Source organism: Saccopteryx bilineata, chromosome 3, assembly GCF_036850765.1.
Source record: "Saccopteryx bilineata isolate mSacBil1 chromosome 3, mSacBil1_pri_phased_curated, whole genome shotgun sequence".
NCBI classification, from domain to species: Eukaryota; Metazoa; Chordata; class Mammalia; order Chiroptera; family Emballonuridae; genus Saccopteryx; species Saccopteryx bilineata.
Genome location: NC_089492.1, coordinates 14,851,842 through 14,864,116, shown reverse-complemented (window position 1 = coordinate 14,864,116; position 12,275 = coordinate 14,851,842). Strand labels below are relative to the sequence as shown.

The 12,275-nt window shown below is 37.4% G+C and overlaps 1 pseudogene; it reads right to left on the bottom strand.

Moving 5' to 3' along the window:
• The window catches only part of LOC136329733 (metalloendopeptidase OMA1, mitochondrial pseudogene), a 44,915-nt pseudogene that overhangs the window by 16,954 nt on the left and 15,686 nt on the right, over positions 1-12,275 (bottom strand).

Below are 12,275 nucleotides of genomic sequence, written 5' to 3'. Positions count from 1 at the left end.
ACTATGAGCAAGCTATTGTGCCAATTGCTTTCATGTATTATTTCATTAAGTCTTCACAGCTCAATATTTATTACCTTTTAATGACCAAGTTTAAAAAGAGCTATGGAATTATAATTTGATCTCAGGTATGTTGGATTACAGACAGGATGACAATGGGATTTGCAGGATGGCTGAATGATAAGTATAAGCTAACTCTCAATTAGACTTTGCATAACCTCACTTAAGTTGCTAAAGATTTATTAAAGTGCATAGTGTGAATTAGATGTCATGGACGCCTTACCTCATACCATGACATTTATTCCATGTGGATATTTGGAGAATTTTGGAAATGTCATGTTTATCACATAGTGGTAGAATTTGGGAGTATTTTGTGATATTGTGATTTATATTAAGAAATATATATTTGGTCTTTGTCCCCATTTCTGGCACAGAGCTCCTAAAACCCTTGGAATTTCCTAAGTGGTGAGTTATAAAGATGTCTTTTGTTATGTTAATGACAGGAATTTTGGAAAGCACCAAAGGATGGGGGCTGGTTGCCAGTAGAACCAAAATTGTGATTAAAGGGTTGGAACTTTCAGTCCCACTCACTCCCAGGGAGGGGAAGAGGCTGGAGGTGGGATCAAAGCCCAATGGCCAATGATGTAATCCATCATGTTCATGTAATAAAGTCTCCATAAAGTCCGAGAAGGACAAGGTTCAGAGAGCTTCTAGGTTGGTGAATCTGTGGAGATGCCAGGAAAGTGGCATGCCCAGAGAGGGCATAAAAGTGCCTGGCCCATTCCCCAAAGCTTGCCCATGCATCCCTCCTGACTTAAATTATTTTATAGTAAACCACTAATCTAGTTAGTAAATGTTGTTTTTTTTTTGTTTGTTTGTTTGTTTGTTTGTTTTTTTAGTTCTGTGAGCAGCTCTAGCAAATTGATGGAGCCCAACGAGAGGGTCATGGGAACCTCTGATTTATACCTGGTTGATCAGAGTACAGGTGACGACCTGGGTCTGTGACTCACTTCTCAAGTGTGTATGAGGAGGACAGTCTTATAGAACTGAAATGTGAACCTGTAGAGTCTAATGCAATCTCTCGTAAGTAGTGTCAGAATTGAGTTGACACAGCTGGTGTCTGAGAATTGCTTGTTGGAAGTGTGGGGGAAGAGACCCAAACACATATATTAAAATTGAGTTTCAGAATGTCAAAAGAATTTGCAAAAATAATTTAAGACAGTAAGAGAAAGACAGAGTTGTGAACCACAAAATGACCACAACGAACAAAAATAGTTATGAATCTATCTACAATAACATTGAAAGTATCTCATTAGAAGATTAGTTAAAGTGACTTAGAAAAGTGTACATGAGATTACATGAATTATACTCATAATAAGCCCCTTACAGACTAGTTAAATTAATTTAATAAATAATAGATAAAAAATAACTTTTAAAACATGCCATATGGCATGAGATTTGGAGTTATAAGACTTGAATTAGAAGACTTATTTTGATATTTATGTCATGTTAGCTATTTTATGCTATATGTTTTTGCTTATCTGTGTGACCTTAGACAATTTCTTTTACATACTGTAAATAAGTTTTCTCCCCTGTAAAATGGAAATATTGTCCTGAATAACTCATATAATTATTGGTAGGGGGATAAAAAAGAAAATAAGATAGCACATATGAAGGAGCTTGATTAAGCAATTTAAACCAACACAACCCAATTAGATTAAATTTATTTATTTGTTCATATGTATGTATGTATCTATCTATCTATCTATCTATCATCATCATCATCATCATCATCATCATCTCTGGGGCTAGAAAGTCCTATATGAATGTTAAAGACTAGAGCTAATTCTTCTAGCAAGTGTTCAGTGAATCTTTGGGCAAACTTTATCCACAGAGGGCAAAATATCGCCATTGGAAGTCTCTATTTCTTATTCCAAATTTGCCCTGCACATTTCTATAGTTCTGCCTACAAAGGATAAACTTGAATGAGATGGCTTGGGAACTTTTCTTGGTGGATCTTGTGAGTTTTTGCATACCTGAGGATTTTGGGCAAGGGTATGAACCCATGCTTTGCAAACAACCTTCTGGTCTTCTGAAGTGGTGGAACTGGGACTATTTTAATGGAACTTCAATTTTTAGGTCAAAGTGCTAATTCTAATAAAGACAAATCAGCTTGATTGTTCTTCTGGTCACAAGCTAGAGATTTCATTTTGAGCTTTCATTCATTTGCAAAAAACAATTTTTGATAAGAGAGTAAAATAAAAATCTAGTAGAAAGAATAAATTTGGAAGAAGGGAGTTAGCACTTTCAGAATCCAGGTGTAGGTTGTGAAACAGGATTTAATGGAAAGAAGATACTTGAATCAGAGAGTTACCAATTCAATTCAAGGACTCTAGGCTTTGGGTTGGATAGTAATATACCAAAATAAAAATTTCCAAAATAAAATAACTAATAATAATACATACTTCATTTAATTTGTAGAGATCAAATATATTCTTTATGCAAAATAACTTCTGTAAAATGTTGTTTACTTTACTCAAGGTAATTTTTTTTCAGTTCTGCCAAACTCCTAAAAATTATTTTTTATGGGTCTTACTTTTTAAACATATAATTAATTTTAATTAGGTTTTTCACTTTATATTTATTATAAACATTTTATTTATGTTTTCCCGTGTTAAAATTCTTACTTTTACTGTTTGTATGTTAAATTAGAATGTGAGAACAGAACATAAAACAGTAGATATTTTGGGAAAACATGTTTTAGTTTGATGATGAGATGTTGATTAAGATTGACCTGAACAGTCTTTTTAAAGCTTACACTTAATACTTAATGAAAAATAGGTCTACAGTATGTTGTTCTTCTCCTGTGACATTTTTGTGTGTGATCTGTGAAAACTTATGAAGTCATGAGATTTTAATTTTAAATCTGAAAGACATTTTAGGAAACATTTTGCTGAACCCTCAATTTATAGGTCAAGAACCCAACGCCCCATATGCATATTGTCTGTTGTCCACATTTTAAGATAAAATATGTAGTATGATGTATACTTACATATAAATCGCATAGGTAGTACCCTAGAAGACAATGCACAACATGTTAGTTAAGTAGAAGTCTAACATCTCAGACACTCTTCCCCACTTCTCCCTTGCGTTCTTTAAATAAACAAAAAACTCCTCTTATTTAAGATTACTGCTCAATTGTCCTTCCTTAGAGAAGTTGTCCCTGAACCTCCAATCTGTGTCTAATCCCCACGAGGCTTTATAGAATGGAACACACATGGAACTTCTTCAGTTTCAGGGTTCACCTTTTTTTTTTACTATGCCAAGAACACTTAGCATGAGATCAGCCCTCCTAGAAAATATTGATGTGTGCAATATATAATTGTTTACTATAGGTACAGTGTTGCACAGATACTTGACTGAAGCATTATGCAACTGACTGTAATCTCACCTTTGCATGCATGTCTGTATCCTTGCTAGACCATACTTCAACAGGACAAGAGCACTGCCAGATGTTTCTCCCCTTTGAGTTCCCAGTGCTGAATACAAATATTGGCTCACTGTATGTGCTTTATAAATACGCATTGAATTAATCATAAATAAACAAAATGCAATCAATGCCCTTTTGAAAATATTCTAAAAATTCTAGAATATCCAGAGAAATTTTTCTGACATTTGTCATCTTTGTGGTCTTCAGAATAATGTCAGTTGCCAGTGAATTCCTAATTATAAATATTTCTGGAAGAATACTGAAATTTCCATTCTGCCTATATTATGGAGCAACTGTATATGTGTGCATGTGTGTGTGTTAATATAGAGATAGAAAGGGGGAGGGGAGGAGGGAGAGTGAGAGAGAAAGGCAGAGAGAGAGAAGAAACAGGAGAAGAAGGAAGAGAAAGAGGAGGAGAAGAAAGAGAGGGAGGGAGAGAAACAAAGTCTTAAAAAGCAGAAATTAACTTGTAAAGAGGATAAATTCAATAAAAGAAAAAACAAATATCATTTGTGATGAAATCCTAATACTAAACACATTAGAAACTTCAAGTATGGGGAATATGTGGACTTGAGTCATTTTAGCCTCACACATAAACCTATAATATATATGATAAAGAGTGTGGTAATACTGCTTTTCCAATGTGGAATAACAGTCACAATGATATTTTTTAGAAATTTACTTTGTAATGCATATCCTTTCTCTCATTCAAATCTCTATTCTGATTAACCCAATTTTAAACCACTAAAGTGAGGTTAATAATAACTTATGTCTTGCTTGTTTATATAGTTATGTATCTTGCTCAAATGTATACATGTTAAATTATTTAACCTTTACAAAATCTTATGATGTTGGTATACTTATTTCCATTATCTTGAAATTAGGAGTGGAGTTTTAGAGAGGCAAATGTAGCCTAATGTCCCAAAACGACTTGTTGCTTACCCGGAATTTCTTCTCTGCCTCCTTCTCACCTACTGGGAAATGTGCGATGGCAACAGGGAAACCAGCCTCCATAAATCCAGAAACACAAGCTATATTTTGAGGATGGCACAGACCCTGCACAAGCCTAGATCCTTGGATAACCTTGAAGAGTGGAAAAATTACCCACATTGACCAACCACCTAATTTGGGGCTGTTACATCTAAGGGAAAGAAATCTTGATCTTATTTAAGCCACTGTAATTAAGAGGGAATTTAGTATAGGGCATTACCCCTTGCTGGAACAAAATGAACAAGCAAATAAACAGCCTCCACTAAACATCACTTCTCCCCAGTATTTTGGGGATGGCCAAAAAAAAAAAAAAAAAAATCTTTGAGCCAGAGAGAACTGAACTAACATTTGAAATAAAAGAAAATCCTAATAAACAACATCATGGTTTTGGTACAATCGCAAAATCCTGGCTTATCCCTTTTGTCAAGAAGAAACAGACACTCTGTTGAATGTTCCATGTCTCAGAATCAAATTTTGCCATCACACGAACAGATCCATCTGTTGAGAGAGATTGAAATGGACCAGATCATGAGACTTGTGGACGAAATGTCAATTTTTTTATTTTATGCTGAGAAATCATTGTCACACAATCAGAGACACTCAAGTTGATGTAACCAATTTATTTTCTTCATATAGTCAAGGCAAACAGGGGGCCAAATTGTAATCAGAAGCTCTTGCACCATTTTATGAGAACTGGATATACTGAAAGTCCATATAATCAGCCCCCTGAGTCCCTATAGGCAGAGGTACTTGGGAAGCCAAATCTTAATCAGAGATTGCTTCATGAGCAGGGACTCAGATGTAAGAAGTCTGATGACCAAATGTCACATGGTGCGTCTCACAACTGTGATTCTCTTGGCAATGGGAGCAGTAAGACTGTCGTAGAATTTTAACAAAGTTTAATGTCACAAGGCTAATCCACCTGCATTTCCAGATTTGGAATGGCTTTATCATGAGGATCAGAAAAATTCAAAATCAAAACCAAGGCTAAGAATTCTCCGGCACCACTACACTGTCTGTTGCCAACTCATTTTTTTTGCTTCCTTTTTCTATGATTCCTCTTCTAATCCACCTTCTCAATTTTCACTCTATTACTCCATTACTTTGAACTAACTTGCCACACTTCTGCCCCAGTCAGCTGAGTTGATTTACCATTTAGTTCTCAAAGGGCAATCTTATTTCAATTATTCCTGCACGGAGACCCATAATTTAGAGCTTCCAGGTACTAACAATAAAAGAAACTTTTTTAGAAGTTTATTTTCAGAAGAGAAACATTACAGTCGAGTACTACAGATTACCAGAATTTATTGCTCCTTCTTTACCCTGCTCTGAGATTTAACTATCTTTTTAGCTTTCTTATATGGCATTTGACCATATATTGATTTATAATTTGGTAATTATTAGACCTTTGTAAATCAAACTTCAGTTTGCAAGTGACTAAGGGGAATAGCTATTTGTGATTTATCATTGCACTCCATCAATCAGGACAATGTCTTACAAAGCTTAATTAATATTTGAATAATTGATTTACTGTAAAAAGTTAAGGAGAACAGTTGAGATGAAAAGAGCGCTAAGTTCTTTCTGTTCATATTCTATGACTAGGGCAGCCTGGCAAATATGATGACAATATTCCTTAGGTACACATCACATTATACACAACACTGAATTCTTCAGAGGATAATAAAAAATCATACTGGTGTGTTTCAAATTTCCTGAAAAGTCGGGGCAGTGGTAGAAGGTGCAGTTTTTTTCACATTTGACAGCAAATTAAATAGACTTTTACATTCACTTATTAGAAATGTTCAGTGGGCATGACAGAAATCCCTATGCCTGGGTACCACTCAAACAGTGAAGTCTGAAGTTCTGGAGATGGAGGTCAAGCATCAGTTTTTGCTTTTTTTAGTTTACCCAAATACGCTGCCATGTTTGAGAACCACTGAGTAGGCCCATTAAGTCACTCTAATGTCATGTTTTCTTTTCGTACTAAAAAAGGTCACCAAGATATTTCTGCAAATAAATGCAGACTCTCCATCAGGAAAACACTCACTTCTCCTGACTTCCTGACTTTAATGGAAGGCATTTTCCCACCATATTAGGTTGATTTATTGTTTCATTTCTATTTCCTTTGGTAGATTCTAAACTCCATGAGGCCAGGATTAAGTTATTTGTCTTGTTTATTATTATTTCCCACAGGAAAAAAAAATCCCACAGTGGCTGAGGTCTATTACTCACCCAATACACATTTGTTGAGCGAGTCAATGAACTTAGAGTTTAAGAAAATCTGTAACAAACTATTTTATCCACTTAAAATATGATGTGGAAAGTGCAATAAAAGGTAATACATTTTTGTACCAGTAGACAATATTTTTATTAGATAAAATACTTCCATGGGAGTCTAGGAATATAAGTTTACATGATGAACAACTTTGATTTCTCATAAAATTATCATACTAGGTCATTAAATTTTATTGCAGGCCAAGAATCTAAGTGGAAATGAACTGCCTTTAATCTTCTAGTCTTTAAAACACTGACTATCAGAGAAGCTGGAATAAGCAAAAGAATTTCAGACAGTGGGGGATACTATCAAATACATTTTCTCCACAGGAAACAGGCGAGCGGATTTGGGAACTTCAGCAGGAAGCGACAAGGAACGTTTTGCCACCACATGAGCACTGGGGACAAGGACTTGGGGCCAATGCTTGCCTGATATTCACATGGGTTGCCTTCAAAGGGAGGAGGAAAGGCCTTTCCCACAGCTGAATTCCAGATGTCTCTAAAGGCTCACATTTTACTCTCACTGATGTCAACTGTCTCCTGACTCCTTTCGCTAATTATTACAGATTGGGCATTGTAAGCTCCTGTCATCTCAGGCCACAACTCTCACTGCTCTGGGTGCACGGTGCCAGTCTGATCTCTGTCTCATTGCTTAATAAAAACAATAGTAAAATAATTATAGCTGCCATGTAATGAGTGCCTGCTGCTTGGCATGTCTTTGCACAGAGTATCTATTGTAATCATCACCTCAAACCTAGCAATGGTTCTTCTTTTCATTTTTTTTCTTATTGAACTTATTGGGTGGCACTGGTCAACAAAATTATACAGGTTCCAGGTGCACAATTCCACAACACATCATCTGTACACAGCACTGTGTGTTCACTGCCCCAAGTCAAGTCTCCGCGCATCACCATTTATTCCCCTACACCCTCCTCCACCTCCCCCACCCCAGCACCAGTTACCACGATCTACATTTTACAGAGGAAGACACCAAGAACCAGGAAGTACTAAGGAGGTTGTTTGTGTTCAAAAAGTTAGTAAACAGTTTCACAGGGATTCTTACAAAGGGTTTTCTTTTTTTTTTTTTTTGCATTTTTCTGAAGCTGGAAACAGGGAGAGACAGTCAGACAGACTCCCGCATGCGCCCGACCAGGATCCACCCGGCACGCCCACCATGGGGCTATGCTCTGCCCACCAGGGGACGATGCTCTGCCCATCCTGGGCGTCGCCATGTTGCGACCAGAGCCACTCTAGCGCCTGAGGCAGAGGCCACAGAGCCATCCCCAGCGCCCAGGCCATCTTTGCTCCAATGGAGCCTTGGCTGCGGGAGGGGAAGAGAGAGACAGAGAGGAAAGCGCGGCGGAGGGGTGGAGAAGCAAATGGGCGCTTCTCCTGTGTGCCCTGGCCGGGAATCGAACCCGGGTCCTCCGCACGCTAGGCCGACGCTCTACCGCTGAGCCAACCGGCCAGGGCCAAAGGGTTTTCTTATAACAGTGATTCCTGCAAAACCTAAGGGCAAAACGCTTAAAAAAATGAAGGTCAAGATTCAATGTGAGCATGTTAATTTCAGATTTTATTTTTTCAACCCCTTGGGCTACCAGTGTCTGAGCAAGAGCTCCACTCAAATCAGTCTTTGGGCAAATGAAATGTCCAATTAACTGAACAATCAACCCACAAATAAATGAATTGTCAGTTTGATCTTTGTAGGGTCAAAACATATGGTTTATTAACAGCATAACCATCATTTTATTGGTCTTAGCACTGTAGTTGATATACAATTATTAAAATGCCTTTTGTGCCTCCTATATATTATTTGGTCTGCTTTATATTACTTCAGAGATTTGATAGTTAAAAAATATATTTATCTTGTCCAGCCAAAAACATGTTTTTAACCTACTATCTAACAAAGTTTTCAGACATAAGAGGCAGGGAGATAGCCAATTCAAGCCTTCTTCCAGATGTTTGGGTTTTGAGACAGCCAGTGTTATGTGCCAGCTGGAATGTAACTAGATTTGGAAAAGGTTGATTTCCACCATGAAACTTGAATAAGTCATTACTTTAGCCTTCAAGACGAAATCCTTGATAGAGATCTAATCCTAAAACTCTAGAGGAAAAAAGAGTGCTTCTCCTAAAAGGAGGATGTAGTACACTGGAGGTCTGATTGCTCATAGCGATTCTGAAGGATTGATTAGTGTGAGACAGAAAATCCCTTATGATATAATGAGCCTTTAACCACTGATCGACAATGGTCATTTTCATTATTGCATTATCCACACTGCAAATCTCTGCTTGGCTTCTTTCCCTTGCTTACCACTGCTTTTCCAAACCAGAACAATTCAGCCTAACTGACAGGCTTGACCTGGTCCTAGTCCTCAGGGATTTTCTATTATCAAGACAGAAGGGATAAAACCAGTTCCCCTGGGACTCCACCTCGAATTTTAATTGCTACCCAGTTCTACCTTATTTCTGAGACATGGGCCACATTCGAACCACATTATTTTGTAACAGATCTCAGTTTTGGTCCTTGTATTTACCTTTATATTTGGGGTACCATGTCTCGAAAACTGGGGTCTGGATTAATTCTTTTCAAGCCTGTTGCCAGGAACTAAAATTCTGGCCTTGGTTCCTCACTAATATACCTGAGACATCTTGATCCAATTGCAAATTTTCCCAGATACTTACCAACTATCTAGATTCTTGACTACCACTTGCTCTGAATTCCATCCCCTCAATAAGCCTCAAAATCCAACTTCCTCCGACTCCTATCTCAGAATGAATGTTTCCTGATAACCATTTCGTCCCTAATTCTTTGCTTTTGGTATTATGTTAGTGGACTGGACTTACTCCTTATGTCTCTGGCTGCTCTATTTTCTGCTCCCCCCTCTCCTAGAATCCTTCTGTTTGCCCCCTCCCAGTACATCACGGACATTAAACAGATGAGTAACACACAGGATCTCATAAATCCTAAGTGCTAAATATTCAGACAGATATCTCATTCTGGTCAGTGTGTGGGGTTGCATAACTCCACATGCCATAACGCATTGCTGGCACATTTTCTTGAAGGAACTATTCTTCTTCCCGGAAATAATCACAACCAGGAGCCTTAAATTTTGCAACACCCTGGGAAACCACTTGAATTATTCCATGAGAGTGAGGAAGATATCAAATGTCAGTCCTGGAAACAACTTTTGTTAGAATAATAAAATTAACATTTTTACTGTCTTGATCACAGCAATATTTTTTGCATATTTAAAAAATACATAGGCTTATATTGTTTTATATATTTAAGTATTTAGTGTTTAAGTTTTCCAATTCGAATTGTGAGGCTATATGAGCAATGGGAGTGCTTACTTCTCTGAAGGTTTTTAAAATTAGGATGGGTCCTCACTATTTGGGATTTAGTTCAAAAGCAAAATATACCCAAATTTCTGGCCTTACTGCAAGCCTTATATCTTTAGATTGCATTCTGGCGGTATTCATTTTGGCTCCTGAAGGTTTATTTTACAGATAGCATTTATCATTAAAATAAAAATTTTGAGAATCATAGTAAATATATATATAGATAGATAGAAAGACACACATAGTATATGTGTGTGTAGTCACATAACATGCTACAGAGTATATCTACCTACATTATTTCATTAAAACACTCAAAATACAGTACAAACTAAATATTATTTTTATTTTATAGATATAGAAGCAGAAATATGCATACATTTTTTTGTGACAAAGACAGAGAGGGACAGACAGACAGGAAGGGAGAGAGATGAGAAGCATCAATTCTTTGTTGCATCACCTGTTCATTGATTGCTTTCTCATATGTGCCTTGATGGGGTGGGGAGAGGGCTACAGTGAGCGAGTGACCCCTTGCCCAAGTGAGCGACCTTGGACTTCAAACCAGAGACTTTGGGCTCAAGCCAGCAACCTTTGGGCTTAAGCCGGTGACCATGGGGTCATGTCTATGATCCCACACTCAATCCAGTGACCCCATGCTCAAGCTGGTGAGCTTACACTCAAGTCAGATGAGCCCACGCTCAAGCCTGTGACCTTGGGGTTTTGAACTTGGGTCTTTTGTATCCCAATTTGTCACTCTATCCACTGCATTACTGCCTGGTCAGGCTAGAAACAGAAATCTTAAGTGACTTGACTAAGACCTCTAGGAAAACCAGGAGTTGCATTTCAGTCCTGTGGTTCCAAATCTTTCATTATTCCACCAGGTCCCATTTACCTCCCTAATGGCCTCAGTTTTGACTCCTCCTAGTGTTGATCACCAGTACAAAGTACATTAAACTTTTAAATGCCTTCTCTGAAAGGAAGACACAGACCAAAAATTTCAACAAAGCACCCAGTCTGGTAAATTATTTTCTGTTTTACCTTTACCTATTCTTGAGAAATATTATTGACTTCTCTGATAACCTGGAATGGAAAATTCTATTATTTCAATACCCTTCCCTAGAATAAGAGAGGGATGAGGCAGGATTATCAAACATCTGTCCTTAAAGATGAAGCATTGATATTTCATTCCTTTATTCAGTTAGTCATTCAATCAACATATTTTTGGTCAGGCATCTATTACCTATCAGGCTGTGATACAAAATAAGAGTACAAAGATAAAAAAAGACAATGTTCACTCTGAGCTCACTTACAGGTTAGTGGGGAAAACTAGAAATGCTTTCAATGACGGTACCCACAAAATGTTAGGGCACTTCACAAAGAGAGCACCCTGCTCTATTTTTTGGAATCATAAAAAGCATCATTGAGTAAAAAGTCACTTAAAGAAGGCAAAACAGAAAAATACAAATTTGTTAAGTGAAGAATTCAGATTGAAAGAAGTCTTTTCATTAAGGCTTAAAACAAGGAAATTGTTGTAGTAATATAATGTTATAGTAATTAAATATATAGAAATATAAAAAATATGGAAGATATATAAAAGTAATTAAAATATAACATTAAAAATAATTAAGGAAATTAAGTAAAGTTATGCCGTCTGTATAGAAATTAATATAGTGGGCGCAAATGTGATAAACAGACTCTGACTTTCGAGCAGGGAGGGCACAGTTAGTATGTATGTGAAGTTATACATAGATAAGAAGTGGCTTGGTGTCATAACTTTGTAAGTTCATGTAAATAAGAACATCTTAAAAAGTGGTTTGACGTAAACATTTCAGTAGATTAAAATAAAAGGGGTTCCCTGCTAGGAACCCCCAGAAAGTGGTTTGAGGTGATAATCCTGTAGATTGCCACCTGTTGGAAGGCATAGGCCAGAAAAGGTACTAAAGCTGAGGGGCCCTGTGCTGCACTAGTCGCCCAGACTCCAATGTGAATGTGGACTGTCTCCACACCGCTCTGAGCTCTGACCAAAGACAGCCAAGAGGAGCATGCCGATGGGGCCCCCCTTAAGCTGTACCCAGGCACACCAAAAGGATTTGTGAACAATAAATTGCCTGTGTGATTATTGCAACTAACTCTGTGTATGTTGGTCTCGTGCTTTTCCTCCTGTGGCAGTTAGTGTCGGCACTTATCA